Genomic DNA, 23,370 nt, shown 5'->3' on the forward strand with positions numbered 1-23,370 from the left:
AAACCGAGAATAAAGTAGAGGACATGGGAAATTTGTAGGGATGACCTAAAAATTGGGTCCAAAATGTCAAATGACCCATTTTTAAAAAATAATGTCAAAAGACCCTCTGCTGACATCATCGTCATACCAAATTACGTTAATTTCCCTTACTTCTTCATCTTCTTACCTTTTTACTGAGAACCCACAAAAACTAAACTATTCTTCATTCAAATTTTCCAAGGCTAACGGCTTCGTATCGCTCATAAACGAAAAACTATTTCCGGCTTGCAAACGATTCTACTGCCACCGACAAATTGAATCTTATCGGTAGATCTTTCAATATGGTTTTTTTTGTTTTCGATGTGTTCTGTGGTTGAATACGAATAGAAAGAGTTTGTGAGCGAGATAAGTGAACCTATGGTTTTTTTGTTTGTTATTCTGGTTTTTCGATGTGTTATGTGGTTGAAGACGAGTAAAAAGAGAGAATGTGAGGGAGATAAGTGAGAGCGACACCGGAGAGAGCGATGCCAGCGAGAGCGATTCTAGCGAGAACGATGCCAGCGAGAGCGATTCTAGCTAGAGTGATTTCGGCGAGATTTAAACAGAATGTTGTTTTACATTTTTTTCTGAAGGAGTTTACTGATTGAATTTTTTAATAAATGTAGGAGTGATTTAAGATGGCTACATGTTTCAGAATAGCTGAAGCTGATCGATTTCCCGGTCAAGTAACCAGCTTGGCCTACATTGCTAATGCAAACAAGATTGTCAAAGAGAAGCTCACGCCAAAGCAGTTGGTCATGTTCAAGAGAACAGTTTTTGGGCGATTTGTAGACGTGATATAGTGTTTAACAGCCCAATTGTCCATCACAGTTGCTTAGAGAAGTGAAGAGGACAAAATCAGACTCAATATCATTCTCTATCTATGGGAAAGTTGTCACCTTTTTGAAGAATGACTTTTTGGTGATGACTGGTTTGTGGCAATCCCCATCACGAATTGATCGGAACCAACAGTCCTCATATGAACTTGCTATTAAGTATTTTGGTAATCGAGTGACAAATGACACTTTACACCTTCGTGAACTTGAAGAAAAATACAAGGACTTAGAGTTTGAAAATGATGATGATGCTGTGAAGATCAGCCTAGTTTACTATACTGAGGTCGCAATGATGGGGAAAAACAAACAAAAAAATGCAGTCGACCTCAAACGTTTCAAGGACATTCAAAACTTGGAGTACTACAATAGTCTTGATTGAGTTATCATTATTTGGGAGAGGACATTGGATGCCCTAAAGACTGCGTTGAATGATAAGAGCAGTCTATACAGGACGAGGGTCAAAGCAAATAAAAACTACGTTGTGAAGTACTCCTTACGTGGATTTCCACAAGCGTTCCAGATAAATTTGATTAATATAATAATCGTATTGTTTGATCTAGCATTACTATTGTTCTTAATATATTTTAAATTTTATTTAGGTATGGATGTACAAGATCCTAGCTTCATCGATAGCTAGGAACATTGCGGAGCGAAGGAGCAAGATGGCTTTGCCCCGCATATTACGATGGTCATGCTCCCACTCAGTGTCCTTCAAAGTACTCGAGAGAGAGATATTCGAGTCTAACAATGTACGTTTACTCTATGCATAATATGTTTATCTGGTTGTTAAATTGACACTAACTACTTTACTGGGTTGTTAATGCAGATAAAGGTTAAAGAGGGCACTGTGATATCAGATGTTGAAAGAGAGTTTCGGGATACCCCAGTGGAACGACGACCTATATTTGAGCTAGGTGCGGATGATGATAGTTCTAAAAGTGGCAATAGGTCGATGAGTGAGGGGGGTAGTCCCGAAGTGAAAGTGACGGTGATGACCATTGTGGAGATGACAGTGATGAGGTTGTCAGGGTGGAGGGAGGGGATGAACCCGAGCATTCTGAGCACAAAGATGCTGAATATGGAAGGGTGGAAGGAGGGAATACACACGTAATGATGATATGTTCCATGATATGATGGGGGATGTACGCGAGGAGGACGAGTTGAACCAAGTTAATGTCTTTCTTGCGGACTTCGGTACAGAGTGACCTGTGGATGAGGAGTGTCCTGAGTGTGTTGCCCGTCACAAAGAGGGAGTCAATGCTGACGAGTCTATTTATTCGTACCTATGGTACATTGACAGCTCACTATCGAGGTTGGATGGTCGTATATCGGGTTTAGATAGTCGTGTATCCAATATGGAGGAAAGCATGACTAACATGAAAGGGCAATTGTCGGCCATCCTGTCATTGTTGCAGTCTATGTGCAAGGTTTGCATCATTTTATGTCTTTATGTGTTTAGCTTTTACATGTTCGTGAACTCACCATTTTACTTTACTAATTGAAGGGTTCTATGTCTGTCTCTTATACACATCTAGATGTGTATAAGAGACAGCCCACAAACAGAGCGCGACATGTCTGCCTTACTCACCATGCCACATATAGAGGCTGACATGTCTGGCATCCCAGAGGCAGACACTTCTGGGATTGTTACGACCACAGAAAGAGTTCCACTGGTGAGTAATTTATTGATCAGTAATCTTTATTTATATTTTTATATTTCTTGATGAGTAACGTTTTGTTATCTGTTTATGTAGGAATCTCGAAGAATTAGTCGTAAGAGAAAACCGGTTGATAAATATACACCCCCAGCCCAAGTAAAGAAGAAAAGTGTGGTTAAGCATCCTCTCCCAGGTGTAGCTACGGCAATATCTAGATCGATCGTCACATATACCACACTCTGTCTCTTATACACATCTAGATGTGTATAAGAGACAGGCCCGACATGTCTGCCTTACTCACCATGCCACATACAGAGGCTGACATGTCTGGCATCCCAGAGGCAGACACTTCTGGGATTGTTACGACCACAGAAAGAGTTCCACTGGTGAGTAATTTATTGATCAGTAATCTTTATTTATATTTTTATATTTCTTGATGAGTAACATTTTATTACCTATTTATGTAGGAATCTCGAAGAATTAGTCGTAAGAGAAAATCGGTTGATAAATATACACCCCCAGCCCAAGTAAAGAAGAAAAGTGTGGCTAAACATCCTCTCCCAGGTGTAGCTACGGCAATATCTAGATCGATCGTCACATATAACGTAGCACACGATGTTCCACACAATATCTTGACATAAATGATAGGTTGGATCTTGGACGACAATACAACCAACGAGGTTCGAGAGAACTCTTTTAAACCACTCGCCAAGCAATTCTTCAAGGAATTGATTACACCGAATTCGTTGGTCAAGTGCGATGTAAGTGTCCTAGTCTTTACGTCTTTACATGTTGGTTGTCTTGTACTTTACCGACATATTATTTTTTCGTGCAAACCATAAATACTTTATTTTATTTTATGAAAGATAAATTTTATACCTGGCCCGACATGTGCATGCACAAGTTCACCATTTGCCAATTGGTGTAACGGTAAGTTTTGATATTTCGTTTCTTAACTTCGTATTTCGTTAAGTTTCTTGGTCTTTACTTCTTTACTTAACTTCTCATTTTATTTGACAGAGTCACCTTAATGCTCGTGGCGGGGTATTTAAACGAATAAAGAATAAGCCATTTCTGGAGGCTGCCCTAGCTTGGGAAGATGAAAACACGTATAAGGACTACGTCACCGGTAAATTCGATGTCAAATGGGTAGATGTGGATTTCGTTTATACAACGATGAATATTGGTGACCACTGGATGGTCCTTGCAATGGACATTAACAGAGGCCACATATTCGTGTTCGATTCAATTTCGTCATTCACACCAATGACAAAGCTGGTGAATTGGCTAGAGCCATTGACGGTCACAGTACCATCCCTACTTCACTACTATGACGTGGATTGATCGAAGCCAGACCTATCCATAGCCCGTTGGAAAATCTCGCGACCTATGAACATTAACATACAACACGGGTTGCTTGATTGTGGCATCTTCGCAATAAAACTACTGGAACACCTGGTGATTGGTGCTGATCCATTCGTAATCACTCAGGAGAAGATGAGTGAATATAGGATACAATTATCGTGTCAGGTATGGGTAAACACTCCATATTTTTTTATATGTATAGAATATTGTATTTTTTATGTATGTAAAAACATTCATTGTTTAATTGAACCTATATTTTTTTATGAAAGTTCAAAGTTCAAAGTTCAATATCAGAATTTTATCAGAACATGCATTTTTTATGTATAATAGAGCTACTGCTCTTTTCATGATATAATTGAACATCTATTTTTTTTATGTAAGTTCAAAGTTCAAAGTTCAATATCAGAATTTTATCAGAACATGCATAATTGAGCTTAGAACATTATATGGTTCAAGGTTCAAAGTTCAAAGATTGAGAGAGCGAGATGTTGAGAGAGAGCGAGATTGAGAGAGCGAGATGTTCAGAGAGAGCGAGATTGTAAGAGAGAGTGAGATTGAGAGAGCGAGATTATGAGAGAGAATGAGATTGAGAGAAAGCAAGTTCGTGAGAGAGAGCGAGATTGATGGAAAGCGAGATTGAAAGAGGGAGATGTTCAGAGAGAGCGAGATTGTGAGAGAAAGCGAGATTGAGAGAGTATTTGTTATCCATTTTTGTTACAAATATGAAGATTGGGAGAGTCTGAAGTCATTGTTTTTTGTTACAAGTATGAAGATTGAGAGAGTATTTGTTATCCACTTTTGTTACAAGTATGAAGATTGAGAAAGTATGAAGTTATCCATTTTTGTTATAAGTATGAAGACTGAGAGAGTATGAAGATGGAAAGAGTATGAAGATTGAGAGAGTATGAATATTGCTATTATATAAATACTCCAGCTTGTTATTATTTTTTGTTTACAAGATGAAAGTATGAAGTATGAAGTGTTACAAGTATGAAGTATTACAAGTATGAAGTATGAAAAACAATGAAGTATGTTATAAGTATGAAAAAGTATGAAGTATGAAAAAGTATGAAGTATGTTACAAGTATGACGTATGAAAAAATGATCAATGGTATTTATAACTAAACTGAATGAGGGGTGTTTGTGTCTCGGTCTCTAGCATTTTCAGCATGTCGCACGGTTGTAAACGGTTCAGTACAATTTTGGCGGTTATGTCCATAATTCCCACACCAACCACATTTCATTTATCTGCGAAATTCTCCTCTAGAGGTATTCTCTCTCACTCTCCGTCGCCTAACTTGTTGGGCACAAACTTCGAGGAAGGATAATCTTTCTATGATCCCAGAAGGTCTTTTCCATTCAGATAAATTGTGGCCAAGTGGATTTATAGCTCTGCATACGCAAATCATTAGAGAGTCCACTGTATAAAATCGACTGCAAAGACTGTGGATGGTACTATATTTCTTTACTTGGCAGCAAACAATTGCATGGGAACACGGGATACCAAGTGAGTCGAATTCCTTACACGTGCATTCCTTCGTGTGAAGATTGACAATACCCGTCCAAATCTATTATCTCGCATGTTAACCCGATAACAATAAATAGGCTCCACCTGATATCGTCTGCCTTACCAGCTTCATTGCCAACGAGTTTCATAGTAGTAAGAGTGCAACGTTGTTTCGAGATGCCAGTAATTCCTCCATTCGTAGAACCACATTGGAGCATTCCTCTAACATGTTCAATCAAGCATACTATCGGGCCCATTATCGATACTCTTTAGTTAAGGAATTGAAACACTCTGCACTGTTGGATGTCATGTTATCATATCTTCGTTCTATTGGTAAACCCGTGCCTACCTTGAGACCGATGTCTTCCAAATATTTCGTGACAGCACCGCCCTCTAAACTGCTGCGGAGTTCATCTCATTTTGTCTGGAACTCTGTCATGCAAAATGCCCTTGCTGTATCTCTAAAATACCCAACAACTGTGTTATCCTTAAAGTTTGTAACCAAATTTTGTTCTATATGCCATGTGCACAAATCCATGAAATGTTGTGGAAAAAATGCACAAAAGCATTACCGATAGATACCATCGATCAGACACAAACACCAGATTATCGGATCTCTGATACTGCATTTCAAGTTTGACATAAACCATTTCCATGCATCGATGGCTTTCATTGTCCAATATTGCATGATGCTAGTGGTTATAATTGATTGTTCCCGTCCATAGAACTGCAACAACATGGTGCCTTTGTATTTCCCTTTCAGTGCGACCCATCAAACAATAATACAAGCCGACAGCTTGCAAACCTCTAATACAAGGCCCTAATGCCATAAACATATACTTGAAATGCACCTCATCTTCAAGTTCGATCTCAAAGACTGTACCCAAATTCTCTATTTTTAGCGCTTCTTCCATAAGCATGTAGTATGGAGTATGAGTATTCTGGAGTACCTCTAGTGAGATCATACGCGACTTCCCTTGCACGCCACAACTTTATCATAACTTATGTTCACACCATAATCTCTCCTCATATCCTCAATGATATGACAAGTTTTTATAAAATACGCCCTATGCCCGTGAACTTATCTTTGATGAGTTGACCAACAACTGTAGCAGTTGCTTGTCTATGGTCGTGATTCAAAATTCCTAATGGAATATGTGTGTGCGAACTGCAGTACTTTGTGATCTTGAATATATCAGACCCTTCCATTTTGACTGCACAAAGGCTCCACTTACATGTCTCCCCAATGCATTTGACAGTGAACAGAGATTTGGTTGATTTCTTGACCTTAAATTCAAAATTTCTATTGATGGACAAAATAGATAATCTCATTTTCAAGTCCTTTTTGCTCAAATAGTTGACCAACTTCAACGTCCTCTGTCCTAGATGAAAAGGTGCCAGACACAATCAACTTTGTCCTATGACTTGAAGACACAAATGGTGGAACCACTAAAGTTGCTATAGAACGACGCACATCTCCATGATCACGATCCATTTCATTCAATCCTGCTGGTTGCTCATTCACATCCATATCCACTGAAGAACCACAATTCATATAATCAAATGTTGATGGTACAGTGATGGTAAACAATGGAATATCATCCTCTTCCCGACGAAACTGATATGATTCCTCGTATTGTCTGTCCACAGCCGTATCATCATAACTCACATTTTCAAACCCCATTCCAAACCTTTTGTCCTATTTAGACTTCAACGTTACAGCTATCTGAAGTCTACTAAGCTCTTCTCGAAAAAGAAGGAAGTGAAGATCATCATCATCCGTTATGCATTGTGGAGGGGCTTCAAATTCAAGATTATATTTAACTTTCAGGATAAGATCAAACTCTGAAGAACTAACTTTTATAGCCTTGTAAATACGAGATTTAAGTTCTTCATAATTCATTGTAGGGGGCACAACGATTCCTTTCAACTGTCCCCCAATATACGAACTTTCATTCTCATCTCAATCACCTCCAAATCGAATAAATAGACACTTTTCTGTCATCCTACAAAGCAAGAGAACATTTGTCATTAAGTTGTATAAGCAATTGAAGTGTACTCTCGCTCTCTCTCAAAATCTCGCTCTCTCTCAACATCTCGTCCTCGCTCAAAATCTCGCTCTCGCTCCTGCTCAACATCTCGCTCTCTCAAAATCTCGCTCTCTCTCATAATCTCGCTCTCTTTCTTACTCTTCCTCTTTCTTACTCTCTTCCAATACAAAATTTCATAATGCTACCTTTCCAGAAATAATACATAAAAAATAATTAAACAGACTCAAAATAATTCACCTTTCTGAAAAAGCTGTTCCTTTCTGAGAAAGCCTCGTCTTGGAAATCCCCATTCGAAAAATCTCTGTTCAACAAAACACCGTCGAAAACTAGAGAAGCAATCACCTTTGAAATAGAGTTTAGAGTTTAAAGAAATCACCATTGTCTTGTATTTAGGTATTATTGATTTGATTTGAGGCTTCCGTCGTGACATTTTGTCAAATCAACAGTACACTGACGAGCAATCACATCAAACCAAGGAATTTCAAGCGAGAGCAAGAGCGAAAGCGAGAGCGTTTAATCAGACAAGAGCGAGATTTACCTCGTGAGGCCAGTGTAAGGGCAATTTACGTAATTTGGTATGGCGATGATGTCAGCAGAGGATTAATTGACATTATTTTTTAAAAATGGGTCATTTGACATTTTGGGCCCAATTTTTGGGTCATCCACACAAATTTCCCTAGAGAACATATTTATTATATTCAATTAAGATGTGTATTCAAATGATCTCTATAATCTCTATTTATAAGATTGTGAAGATGGTGGTTATAATAATCAAATATAAAGAGGGGACAAGAAAATTATGGAGATTAATATGAAGGAGTTAATAGATGAATTTTAACTTGCGGAGGTTATGCATGGACATCTACATAATTAATATATTTATAATACTCCCCCTTGGATGTCCTTAGTATATAAAATATATGTCTAGTTAAAATCTTACTAGGAAAAATCCAATGAACCTAGTGAAAGAAAAAGAGTACATCATTCATATACTTTAATAACTGTCTCATTAAAAATCTTGTTAGGAAAACCCAGTGGAATAAAACCATAGTCAAGGGAAAAAGAGTGCATCACATTGACTATCCCTCATGAAAAAACATCACTTGATACTCTTGGTTGTCACATACAAATGTTGTGTGTTAACTTCTCAAATGTTGTTGCAGATAACTTCTCAAATGTTGTTGTAGATAACTTCTCAAATATTGTTGTAGGTAACATTTTCGTCATTAATTACAAAATGTATGATAAAGTAGAAAAATATGATGAAAATGTTATTGAAGGAACTAAAGAGAGGCATTAATTACAAAGTGTATTAACGTCTTAAGCCAAAATGTAATACAATATAGAGTGAGAAGAGAGATGAAAGGCTAGATGTAGGCAATCTCTTGCTTCCATCAGATGTGTGTCAAGGCTGCTAGTGGTGCAATGGATAAGTGGTGGAGTAGTCCCTCTCGAGCACTATCTCCGACGAAGCTCTGATCGTCAATCGGAGGAAGTTGTGGAAATGAAGAACTCTCAAAGAAATTCTTGCTCATGCTCTTGTCTGTGATCACAGGAATCTGCTCAATACAGAAGTCCCAGATGCTTGAACTCGGGCTCCATGACTCTATTTATAGAGCCAAATTTTGACAACTTTGATAATCCCACTCTAAATCACCGCCATTGCTAACGCGGTAGTGAGAATGCCAGCGCTGATCATGGTCTGACTGCTTTTCAAGAAGTCTATTGAGTAGCTTAGACATCCCAAGGCATGCGTTCATATTCGCTTTTTATGCAGGATCAACATATTCCACCCACTTTTTGCAATCATACTTCTATCATGGCTATCACTCTGTAGTTGTGGCAGTGCATGCGACCAACTTTTCTTCATTAAGATCAACGCATGCAATCGCCTTCTGCGATAACTTCATAATAGACATTTTGATGTAAGATAACACATGATATGGGGTTAGCAGGGATTTTTAGTGCAAATCAACGCAAGTTCATTATTTCACATGAATTCTTAGCAACATCAATGCATGTTCTCCTCGTCAACCCTCATTATTCTAAGTAAAAGGCTGAAGTAGCTTGTATTTCTATAAGCTATTAGAAATATTAACAGAGTATTTTTTAACTAGCCTCTAGAAATATTCACTTGTATCTCGTTGCCTCGTCTATGCTTAAATTTTTAGTTAGAGTATTCTTTTGCTTTATATATTTTTTTTTTCAAATCGTGAATGAAGCGACTCTAAGTAGAGAACCAATTAGCGGAAGCAGATCGTTCCAAATCCCATTGAGAAAGTACACAAACAAATACAGTCTAAAAGAACAGATTATGCATAAACAATAAATTATAAGCATGCTAATTGAACAAGAGATAGAGTATGCAAACCTTTGAAGAACTCTTTCTTCAAATATCCCTCGATCGTTCAACAACTCGTTCAACAGTTCGAACTCGAACGTAACAATCAGAACAACCAAGAGCACGAATTGAAGAATCCTCGATCACTATTGAGTGCAACTCAATCCTCGACCCTCGAACGGAACAAGAATACCACCACAAGAGTTTACCTTGGTATTCTCAGTGTGAGAACTAGGAGTTGTAGGCTCTGTGTGACTATAGATAGAGGAATGGATGAGGTAAACAATCGAGTATGAGATAGAAGAAGTAAGTCTATCGTATAGTCTCGATACACGATTGTGTAGAAGAAAAAGCCTATCGTATAGACTTGTTACTCGATCGTGTAGTAACGAGTAACTATCGTATAGTAAACTCGGTACCAATTGTTTAGTTTGTGAGATGCTATCGTTTAGTAAAACTCTCTTACTCGATAGATTTTCTTTTCTTGTGATACCGATTCAATGAATCATCTACTTTGATTTTGGAAACCATTTTCCTTTTTTTCTCACAGTTACCATAACCGTGCATAACCTACCATTCAAGTCAGTTATTAAAGAAAAAGAATAATTAATTATCATATAATCAATATATTATAAATAAATATAATAACCAACTTATCATATTATATTTATAACCTATAGTTTTAATATTTCATCACATAAAACATATAAATCATAGTTATTTTTCTATTTTATGGTATTGAATATAAATCATATTTATATTAATTCCTCCAACGATAATGTATCAAATACATCACATCAATTATATCACATATAATTGAATTTCCTTTTGTTAATTCGAACACTTCAAACCAACCCAAAATTTTATTCTCAACTTGAACCCATTGAGCTACCAAAGGGACCTTAGGACCTGTAACTTGAAGCTTCAATGGTATGTGAATAACTGACTAAACTCCTTAATCATGATATTCACCATCCGTTAACTGTTGGGCACTCTACTAAATACCGACAGTTACACTCTTCTCACTATAGATATATTTCTGTGTCCATATGACCAATCAATAGTGCGATGACCCTTCACAAATTGCTCGTAATTATAGTTGGGCCAATTTATCGTTTTGCCCTTGTAGTTACATCTAACTTCTTAAGTACCACTAATTCCTCCAATGAACAATAAGTTATAGTCCTAATATGACTGAGTTCTCTCTTCCCGAAAAAGGGTGTGGTCATTATGTTCAAAACTCAGAATCAGCCCTTAAGGGAGCAATTTATCTACTTACCCCTGCTACGGGGAAGGAGTGAATTATGTCTTGTATAATTGAGTTCCCAACTCCTCAATCAGATGAATCCCCATAATGGTAGGCTTATTGAGTTGGCAATCTGGCCACTCTCACCCATACAAATCAAAGAACCACCCTCATGAGCAGAAGTTCCCAACTCACTCAGGATTAAGGTCATGTCACCTATGGTCATTCTAGTGAAATGTAAGTCTCAATTATCAACGGCGTTATATAAAGAGACTAATCCTTTCATGGTTTGGTCTTATACAAACTCTTTATATAGGATACCCTCGCTTGCATGTCTCCACATGAATGGTCAAGATCAGACCGTTTGTAGCACTTTAAAAAACTTGTAACATCTACAAAACGGGTCTTATCCATAGTGTCACCAGGATAAGGTATCCCTCCTTTATCCATTTACTACAGACCATTTAGGTTATTACTTAAGGCATGATCCACTTGTATGTCTCCACATACATGCTTCAGTTCCATAAAATAACCACGGATCTTTGTTTATTGGATTGAGTAAAATGCTTATAAAATAACATTTATTTTATTAATAACAATATGTTTGCAGAATGTTTACAAACTACGAGACTACCAGGAGATTTATGACACCAATCCCAATTATCTCCCACTTGTCCTAAAGCCTCGAAGACTAATGTACAATACAAAACAGTACAAAATACAATGAACTAGGGCATACTCTATACCTCAGTAACATCCCCACTTGCCCTAGACAAAGTGTCGCATATCCAGTAGACCCAGACTCTCTAGATGACTTTCAAACACTTTAGCCGTGAGAGCCTTTGTAAACGGATTAGTAACGTTGTACTTCGATGCGATCTTCCTAACAATCACATCGCTGCAATGCACAATCTCCCTGATCAAATGATATTTCCGTTCTATATGCTTGCCTCTTCGATGACTCTGAGGTTCCTTAGAATTTGTCACAGCCCTGCTGTTATCACAATAAAGTGTGATTGACAAAGACATAATTAGAACAACTTCCAAATCGGTAAGGAACTTCCTAAGCCGAACAACTTCTTTAGTAGCTTCACAAGTGGCTATGTATTCAGCTTCCATAGTAGAGTATGCGATGTATCCTTACTTGATGCTTCGCCATACTACAGCTCCTCCATTTAGAGTGAACATTGGCTCTGATGTCGATTTCTGAGAATCTCTATCAGTTTGAAAGTCAGAGTTTGTGTATCTTGTAAGGATCAAATTCTTATCTCCATACATGAGCATATAGTCTCTCGTTCTCCAGAGATATTTGAGGATCATTTTGACCGTCGTCCAGTGATCTAATCCTATATTGGACTGATATCGACTGACAATCCCTACTGCATAGCAAATTTCAGGTCTAGTACATAACATTGCATACATGAGGCTATCACAACCGATGCGTAGGGAACCCGTATCATCTCCTCAACCTCTTGAGGTGTCTTAGGACACTATTCCTTAGACAAAATAATTTTATGCCTGAAAGGTAATAAACCATTCTTGGAATTCTGCACCTAGTACTTGATCAACATCTTGTCAATGTATGATGCCTGAGACAAGGCCAACCTTTTGTTCTTTCGATCCCTTATGATCTAGATCCCTAGAACAAACTGCGCCTCTCCCAAATCTTTCATTTGGAATTGGGCGGCTAGTCATTTCTTAATGTCACTAAGAAAATCTACATCATTCCCAATGAGTAGGATATCATCCACATACAGCATAAGGAAAGCTACTGAGTTGTTGATGATTTTCATGTAAACACACAGCTCATCAACATTCTGATCAAAGCCAAATGATTTGATCGTACTATAAAATCTAATGTTCCAAGATCTAGATGCTTATTCCAGCCCATAACTGGACCTGTTAAGTTTGCAAATCTTTTGCTCTTGATCTGGATCAATGAACCCTTCTAATTGAGCCATGTAGATAGTCTCCTCAACATTACCATTCAAAAAGGCAGTCTTGACGTCCATTTTCTATATCTCATAATCATAAAATGTGGCTATGGACAGGAGAATCCTGATAGACTTCAACATGACAACCAGTGAGAAAGTTTATTCATAGTCCACTCCCTCAACCTAGGTATAACCCTTTGCCACAAGCCTAGCCTTAAAGGTTGTACCTTTCCATCCACACCTCTTTTCCTCTTGTAGATCCATTTACAACCTATAAGTTTTACCCAGTTGAACCACAAGTTCCCAGATTGAATTGTAGTACATAGACTTCATGAATTGTAATACATAGACGTCATTTCCTGATTCATGGCTTTAATCCATTCATCTTTGTCAACATCTTCCATTACTTGCTTATAAGATAATGGATCCTCAACTCCATCATCAGATATATTGTTGTGGGCTTCAATTAAACCCATGTAGCATATCGGTGGGTTCACAACCCTCCTGCTACGTCGAGGCAGTCTCAACTCTTGAGATGGTTGACTAGAGGAACCGACATCAATCTCTTGTTGATCTATCGGCCTGTTCAACAACTCTTGTTGAACTCTCAGTAGTCTCATTAGAAATATCATTTAAAATAATCTTACTTCATGGCTTATGATCCTTTATGTGGTCTTCTTCCAAGAAGATAGCATTTGTCGATACAAACACCTTATTTTCACTTGGATCATAGAAGTATCCACCCCTCATTTCTTTGGGATAGCCTACAAATCGGCAAACTTTTGAACGAGGTTCCAACCTTTTAAGGTTGCCACAAGCATGTGGGCTAGACATCCCCAAATTTTGGAGTGGCGTAAACTACCTTTATGACCTCTCCATAACTCAAAAGGCATTTCAGAAACATTCTTTGTGGGAACATTGTTCAAAATGTAAACGACAGTCTCTACTGCGTATCCTCAAAATTGGTCTAGAAGATGAGCATAACTCATCATAGACCGAACCATGTCCAACAGGGTTATGTTTCTCCTTTCTGATACATATTGATCTACATTAGATTTTAGCAATTACTCTTTGAAACAAATCCAATCTGGTTTAGCAAAATCTAAATGAACCCCATAACACATCTAGTTTTGCAATGATACTTCAATGGTTTAGGACAAAAGCCACCGAAGGGTAGTCAATTTATCCCTCCACTGAATTGAGACACTCTCAACCAATCATTACACTAAAACAACTGTTGTTCCTATAACGACTAGCCATCATTGATTTGGTCCAGAAATCATTAACTTGCTTAAAAATTTCCCATAAGTGTGACCCTTCATTTTAGATCCTAGAGTTCCGCCCCAAGCAGCCAATCCGAGGAAAAATCTGATTGGAGCAAAAACTAAAGCGACCCTACCCATTTCTGGAGTTCGCCTTGATATTAACCAACTGTACAAACCATCCGAAGGGGGACACTCCCAGGACACCTTGAGGCCGTGCAAGTGAAGGAAAAATCTAAAATAGAGATCTCCATGAGCAGCGAAAGTGGATCATTCCAAATTCCATTCAGAATGAACACAACAATTATAGTCTAATTGGAAACTAACAGATTATGCATATACAAAAATTACAGTATGCTACAAGAGTGTACAAGGGATAGAGTATATGTACCTTTGAAGAACCATTCTTCAAGTATCCCTCGATCAATCTCCAATGTGTCCAAAACGACACTCGAATGAAACGAATAGAACAACACCTCCACGAGCGTATGGATAAGCCTCAACCGCAATCGAGTCCAACTCGATCCATGAACTGAGTTAGAACACCATCACAAGTGTTACCTTGGTATTCTCGTTATGAGAATCCAGGAGTTGTGGGCTCTATATGATCTTGGATTGAGGAAGATAGGAGGTATATGATCGATTAGACGATCGAGTAAGTAGGAGATATGAACACTGCCTATCATATAGACGATTACTCGATTGTTTAGATAATGGAAGCCTATCGCATAGACTTTTGTTGGATTGTATCAGCACGCAGCGGAAGCGACAAGGATACATAAGCACTCTAATTCATTAATTTGGTAGAAACTAAAGCATGCTTATACAGAAATAAGTGGGTTTCAAGTCATACCTTTGTAGTGCTCTTAAAATCTCGATTTCTAGTTGCAAATCTTGTTGTAGACCACCCCAAGATCTTCCCTACTATTTTTTTGGTGCTCTAGATTGAGTTGTGGGACTCAAAATAAGCTGGAATCAAGGGAACTTGGAAAAAATACTCACAGCAGCAACCCACTTGAAGAACACCTTCTACACACAAATTTTTCAGCAAAAATTCTTACGATTGCATTGCCTCAAATTCACTCCAATCTCTTCAATATATTGCAGATCATCATGCAATGAGAATGGCTGCATGAGATGCAGCTCATGCTTGGAGTAATTGAAGCTTAAAGATGGTGGGTTATGGGTGAGCTACTTGAAGATGATGATGGAAAAAACCGATTTCCCATTTTGGGTATTTTTCAATTTACAAATTCCAAATTTGATTTTAGAAAAAAAAATTTGATTTCAAAAACAAAAATAATTAATTTTATAAATTAATTTTTCTAATAAAATTAATAAATAATCATTTAAACAATTTAAACAATTCTAATTAATTTAATATCCAATATTAAATTAGTTTTACACAAATCCACCTCCATATATTTAAAACATATTTAAATATTAATTCTCCAATTCGGTTTAATTCACATAATTAAACGTGTAATTATATCTTATATAATTACTAATTCCTTTAATTCTAATTTGAATGTTTGAAATTAACTTATCACGCTACTCTAGAGCTAATCCATTTACGAGCTAATAGGGGGACCTCGCAGACATACAGATCATGGGCTCCAACGATCCGAGATTAATCGGCTAAACTCATAGACCGAACTAACCCCCATTCATTAACTAATGGGTCATTCCACTAAAACTCATAGTTGAACTCCCTTCACTGTAGATATATTATGTCCATTCGATATAACCATGATTAGTAAGTTAACCCTTCACAGGTTGTTCGTAACAACAGCTAGGTCAAATCTCTATTTTACCCCTGAAATTACCTCTTGTTCCTTAGTCTCATTGATCCTCTAATGAACAATTGATTTGTGATCCAATCAACAAATCGAGTCCCTCTCGGGCCAATGAGAGGGTGGGGTTCCTCTTTCAAGACCCAGAATCAACACTTAAGAGAACAACCTCTTTACTATCCCTAATAGCGAGTAGGAGTGAATTCCATCTTGCACCTTATATCTATCTAGTCTTACCCGTGAAATGGGAGGTTGTTGAGCTGGTACTGTTGAGCCAACCCTCACCTACGCAAATCTAAGAATAATCCCAAATAAATAGGAGTTCATAGTTAGCTTAGGATTAAGGTCAAGTTACCTAGGTCATCGTTTTGAAATAGTCAGTCTTAAACAGTTAGAGTGACTAATTTTGTGGTCCGATCTTGTACAAACCCTTTTGCATAGGGACACCCCCACTCCTCATGTCATAACATGAGCGAATTAGGATCACTTCGTTTATAGCATTTTCAACTCTTTGTAACAACTACAGAGCAGGTCGCATCCAATAGTGTTACCTGAATAAGGCACCTAATCTTATTCACATATTATATATCATTTTGACTATTTACTCGAACCCGATCCACTTTTATGTCTCCACATAAAGTTCAAGTACTCATATAATAGTCAAGGGACTTTTAGGTTTATTGGATTTCCAATAAGCAAAACATCTATTCAATAACACCTTATTGAATTTTCAAAATAAGTTCTATTGTTTACAAACCATGTGTTTTAGGACATAAAACCCAACAAACTCCCACTTGGACTAAAACTCCAGTGGTAACTAATATATCCAATATATAAGACCGAGTTTCTGTGTTTTATAGAGAAATACAATAAACTAGGGCATCCCATACCCATGGTTTACCATTTGGTATCTCATACTCGATATTTCTCCCACTTGTCGTAGGTTATTAATCTGGTATTTCTAGTCTTACTAGGTGATTCTCAAACACTTTAGCCGAGCGAATCATTGTAAACATGTCAGTGTACAATAGGCTTTTAATTAAACTATATGGGAATGCATCTCATTCTTAATAATGACCAAGAAATCACACTTTCCTCCCACTACATTGAGGTACTCACAACTCTTTGAGTAAGACGCGTCTGACCTGTCTTAACAACTCTTTGTTAACAATCAGATCTAGAAAATTTTAAACTTTTTATACTTTGATCTAGCCATTTTTAAATATCTAAATATTTACAAATGGATTTTAACAATTTGATTCTTAACAGAAGTTGCTATGAGATAGAACAAACATAATTTCTAAAAATGAACATTTCATTAACAAAAATATATACATTTTGTTCTTAACAAGATCACAAAAGCAAGTAAGATCAAGCATAAACATCTCCCACTGGTCAAGCTGAGTAAGCGGTCCCCAGGAACTAGTTTGTCTGTTTAGCTTTCTCTGCTCTCTTCTTGGCAAGGTACTAAGGGCAATTTCTCTTCCAGTGCCTTTCTTTGTTGCAGTGGAAACACTTCCCTTTATCTGTAGCGTTTTTCTTGTCTTTCTTTCCAGCAAGTTTCTTCTTCCCTTTCTCTTTGCCCTTCTTCATAGGTATACTCTTACTCTGCGAAGAGGAAGCAAAATCAGGCTTGGAGGATGTTCCTCTCTTCTCAGCAATAGTAACATTTACTTCTGATAACTTGTAGAAATACAAGTTATTTATGCCACCTTATCTAGATATTGTGACCAAAAGTTAGCAAATATGCGCCGATTGTATGAAAATTAGCCTAGTATTACAATAATAATAAATGATCGCAATTACACCCACTAACACCATAAAGATGGAAGACAAGCCGAATTTTACTCTATTTTGCAAGAGACCAAGTCACCGCTTGGCTAAAGGCTCATGAGAAACTAATCAATGCATCTCTGTCACAATGCGCCCGTCAATCAACAATGAAGAGATGATTACCGCAATGACAGCACAATGCGATAGTCGATCCAGAGCTGTGTTTCAACTGCATGCAGTAATAAAAACAACACCGATGCCAACCCATGATCGGAAGATGCAGCTGAGAAACGCAAAAGAGAAGGATTGAGACACGTGTACAACTAACGATTATGCAGAATTGACGGTCTGATTGCATAACAGAAGGAATAATATCCCTCCATCTTCGAAATTACCATAACGATCAATTGGGGACCATAATGTCGGAGTCAAATATCTGCACCTATAAATACCCCATTGATTTCAGAGAAAAAATATGCTATTGGATACGGGCTAGGTGCTGCAAAATTGTTGAGAGAAAAGGCTGAGCTGAGTGCTTAAGAGACGAAATTCGGGAAGAAGACGAGATAAGACCGAGAGGTGAACCTCAGGTCTAATATGCCAAACAGCTGAATGAAAGCTCTGTGCAAAGATCCCTGCTACCGGTGGAACAAGTCTGAGAGGGAAGCTCTTCCTGCCATCAAAACCATCCTATCCGGCAAGCGGATCTTCATCGAATCAGTGCCAAGACATTGGCACTTGTTTGTTTCTGTCTATCTCTTTCATCATTGTACTTCACTGTTCTTTATCTCTTCATTCACACACCATGTATCAAATTCTTAATAGAGATATTAAATGTTTCGATAGCTTCCATTTACCATTTTCTGTCTATTTCCATTCACCCGTCAATCACTTTCTTCATGATGTTTTCTTAATTCCCTGATAAGCAATATGAATTAACCAAGTACTTAATTTATGTTAAAGATATAAAATGCCTTTAGCTAAGGCATGCTAGATGGCATCTTCATTTGTGAGAGCAGAAGTGAAGATGCCATTCTGATCTATCGAGAGAGGGTTAGAGAATGCGTTAACTAAAGTGAGTAGTACTTCTAGACATGGAAGCAACCTTGCATTCATTACGTTAGTCTCTGTTTCACCACAGACATGTGGGAGTGCGGCCGATCACCGAGAGGTGTACGCCAAGAGAAGAGTGGAACAATTTGTAGCTTCAATGCGATTAAGAACTTGTGTTGTTTGTATTATTTGTCTTTCTCTTTCTATTCTATTCATAAGACTTGTGTTGTTTGTATTATTTGTCTTTCTCTTTCTATTCTATTCATAAGACTTGTCGCCGCACCCCACGTCTTTGCACAACTTTCACAGCCAGCCTTGACCCCAGCATCTTGTACATGAAGCCTGTATCTTGTATCATCTAGCTTAGGTTTACTGTATTTTTATTTTATTATTGCATCTTTACTGCTTTACTTTATTTTATTGAAATTTATATACCTGTACACATACACTTTTAAAGATTGAAAACCTGGTCGCATATATCATGAACGTACCACAATAACCTAAACCAGTCCCCGTGTTCGACCTCGGATCACACCGAGAAACTTGCGGTGGAATTACACTTGGTTCCATCGTAAGGAAACTTGTGATAACGTATGGCATACTACATGAACATCCATAATTAATGCATATTCAGAAGTAGTATCGCATCATATTGAGCATAGAACATCATACATCCTGACCTATCCAAATGTGAGTCAACAAGTTTATGGCGCCGTTGCCGGAGACTTGGTTAACGGTTTATTGTTTGAGTGTGTTTTTGGTATTTTGCAGGACAGATCTCTTTGTACTAACTGTTCAACGCGTAGAGTAATCTGACAGCTTATGAGTGCTAGAGTGATCTTGTAATTCTAAGGGACCCAGAGATTAAGTGTAATCTTCACGCAGAGTTCATCAGGGCTAACCTAATTAGTGAAGACGTATGGCTGAAGAGAATGTGGCACTTGCTGGAAACCAGAGGGGAGATTTGTCAGTGTAAGATCCCGTTTTTCTTGCTGTTGACCAGAACATCCCTATGAGGGAATATGCGGTGCCAGAATTCTATAATTTTTCACCAGGAATTTCAAGACCAGTAGTTGAAGGGAATGCAAGCTTTGAAATAAAACCTATCATGCTACAGATGATTCAGAATGTGGGGCGATACGGAGGATTACAGGGAGAATACCCACACGCTCATTTGACAAATTTTGTAGACATGTGTAGCGCATTCTCCATGCCTGATGTAACTCAAGAGAGTCTTAAACTATACCTACTCCCGTATACATTGCGGGATGAAGCAAAGAGGTGGGCGCAAGCATTAGAGCCGGATGAAATTAATGGATGGGAGCAGTTGGTTGATAGGTTCATGAACAGATTCTTCCTTCCGTCTGTCAATGCAAGGAGGCGGAGGGAGGTTTTGCATTTCGAACAAAAGGGTTATGAAACCTTGAGCATTGCCTGGGTGCGATTCTGGCAGTTAGAGAAGAACTATTCGCATATCGGGATTCCTAACAGTATTTTGATGGAAACCTTTTACAATGGCCTCGACCAATCAACGCAAGTAGTTGCCGATGCCTCTGCAGAAGGAGGATTAATGAATAAGTCATATACGGAAGCAAAGAACATATTGGATCGCATCTCGCGACATTCTGACGAATGGATTGATACGGGGCTTGAGATAAGAGGTCAGGAGTAAGAAAGAGTAGAAAGGGCTGATGTGCCAACGGACACAATGAGCGCATTGGTCGAAAAAATGACCACAATGACCTCGCTCTTCTAGACGGTGGCTAATCAGCAGAGAACTCTCTCTCAAGGAACAACGCAGGTTAATGCGGTGACTCATGGGACCGCATTGGATTGGACTCAATGGGGAGAGGTACATCTGGTAGACGTTTGCCTATGGAATCAACAACCCATATATGCTATTTATGATGAATCATTGGGCAACAACGACAACCCTTGTTGGTGGGGTCACCCACTTTTTGGTCTGGATGAGAATCTCAATCAAGAGGGCCATAGTTTCTATCAATTCAGCTATCAAAAGGATCGAGGCAACACTCCGGTCTTCACTAATCCGGATTGCAGCCCAAGTAATTCGCAAGGTATACCACCCTGTGACCAACTGTTTGCATATGATACCTCTTACAGTACCTCGTCTTCGGAGACATCATTAAAACATTACATTGAAAAGAGCAAAGCAATGAGACAAGCGCAAGCTGACTCTTTTAAGGAATTAGAAGATCAAGTAGATCAGCTTGCGAGGGAATTAAAGAAGAAAGTGCCTGGTACACAGCATGGAAACTTAGGAGTGTCAGGGCCAAGAGGAAGAGAACAATGTCATGCCGTGATATTGAGGAGTGGCAGAACGACAGCCCCTATTATAACAAAAGTACCAGCAAATTTGACTATTGACGATGACCAGTTACTTAATAACGGAAGCAGCACCAGTTCAGAAGTAAGACCATCTACCAAAGATGAAGCTCCTCAAGATATGAATTCTCAATCAACGCAACCTCCAGCCAATGACACACAGCAAGTACAGGACCTCACCAAACAACAAAGTGAACAAGAAACACGGCGGGATCCTCCACCTTTCCCATCCAGGCTGAAAAAGAAAGATGACAGCAAACAGTTTCAGAGGTTTCTAGACGTTCTCCGACAGCTACACATTAATATTCCCTTAATAGAAGCATTAAAGCAGATGCCAAGTTATATGAAATTTCTCAAGGATATTCTCGCCAACGAAAGAAAGATTGGGGAAAATGAAATAGTTGTACTAACATATGAGTGTAGCGCTCTGTTTCAAAATACTTTCCCTACTAAAATGAAGGACCCTGGAACTTTTACATTGCCCTGCACCATAGGTGGGAAGATGGTCGGAAACGCGTTGTGTGATTTAGGGGCAAGCTTAAATTTGATGCCCTTGTCAATTTTTAAGAAGTTGGACATCGGCGAAGCAAGGCTAACCACAATCACGTTACAGCTAGCCGATAGATCAATAAAGCTTTGGAAGGAAGATAAAAGATGTTCTTGTGCAAGTGGACAAGTTTATCTTTCCAGCAGACTTTGTTATATTGGATTATGAGGCCAATAGAGAAATTCCTATCATCCTGGGACGTCCTTTTCTCGCCACAGGGCGAGCGTTAATTGATGTGCAGAAAGGAGAGTTGACCATTCGGGTCAATGATCAAGAGGTAAAATTCAACGTACTCAATGCGTTGAAGTACCCGGGAGATATAGAGAGCTTCCAATATATCGAAGAGCTGCAGGGAGAACAGAGGCACGAACCCCTGAAGGACATGGAGGAGGAGGACTTTGAAATCGGCTCAATGTTGGATGAGGACTACGCCGTAATTCATACTGAATTGAATTTTGAACCGCTCAAGTTATCTGAACGAACATCGCAGCGCATTAAGCCATCTTTAGAAGAGCCACCTGTGTTAGAGTTAAAGCCGTTGCTAGTGCACCTAAACTATGCTTACTCAGGAAGTAACGATACGTTACCAATTATCCTTTCTGCATCATTGAGTAAGGAGAAAAAAGATGCTCTTCTACGGATCCTAAGAAATAACGCAAAAGCCTTAGGATGGACCTTGGCAGACATTCGAGGAATCAGTCCCTCGTATTGTATGCACAAGATCCGCTTGGAAGGAGGAAAGAATGGATCGGTAGAAAGGCAACGCCTCTTGAACCCTTCCATGAAGGAGGTTGTAAAGAAGGAGATAGTAAAGTGGCTGGATGCCGGTGTCATCTACCCGATATCTGATAGCAGTTGGGTGAGCCCAGTGCAATGTGTTCCAAAGAAATGAGGGATCACAGTCATCACTAATGACAGGAATGAATTGGTTCCCACAAGGACAACTACGAGGTGGAGAATCTACATGGATTATCGCAAGCTGAATTTGGCCACTAAAAAGGACGACTTTCCACTCCCGTTCATTGATCAGATCTTAGACAGACTTGTGGGGAATGAATTTTTCTGTTTTCTTGATGGCTATTCAGGGTATAACCAAATAGCAATTACTCTAGAGGACCAAGACAAGACAAACTTCACGTGTCCATTTGGTACGTTCGCATTCCGACGCATGCCATTTGGACTCTGTAATGCACCAGGCACTTTTCAACGATGCATGATGGCAATATTCTTAGATTACTTGGAGGAGTCAGTCGAGGTATTCTTGGATGATTTCCCAGTCTTCGGCAGTAATTATGACTCCTGTTTGTCTAACCTTGAAAATGTTTTGAAGAGATACGTGGCAGCAAATCTTGTTTTGAATTGGGAAAAATGCCACTTTATGGTGGAAGAAGGAATAGTTCTGGGTCACAAAATCTCCAAGGCAGGATTGGAAGTTGATCAGGCAAAAATCGATGCAGTTTCCAAATTACCCCCACCTGTGAACGTAAAAACACTTAGTAGCTTTCTGGGACACGCGGGGTTTTATAAAAGATTTATTCGCAACTTCTCCCAGATCGTAAGACCCTTAAGTGCACTTCTTGAAGCTGACCGTGAGTATAATTTTGATGACGCCTGCACCAAAGCATTTAACACATTGAAAG

The sequence above is a fragment of the Benincasa hispida genome, chromosome 4 (assembly GCF_009727055.1).
Source record: "Benincasa hispida cultivar B227 chromosome 4, ASM972705v1, whole genome shotgun sequence".
NCBI lineage: Eukaryota > Viridiplantae > Streptophyta > Magnoliopsida > Cucurbitales > Cucurbitaceae > Benincasa > Benincasa hispida.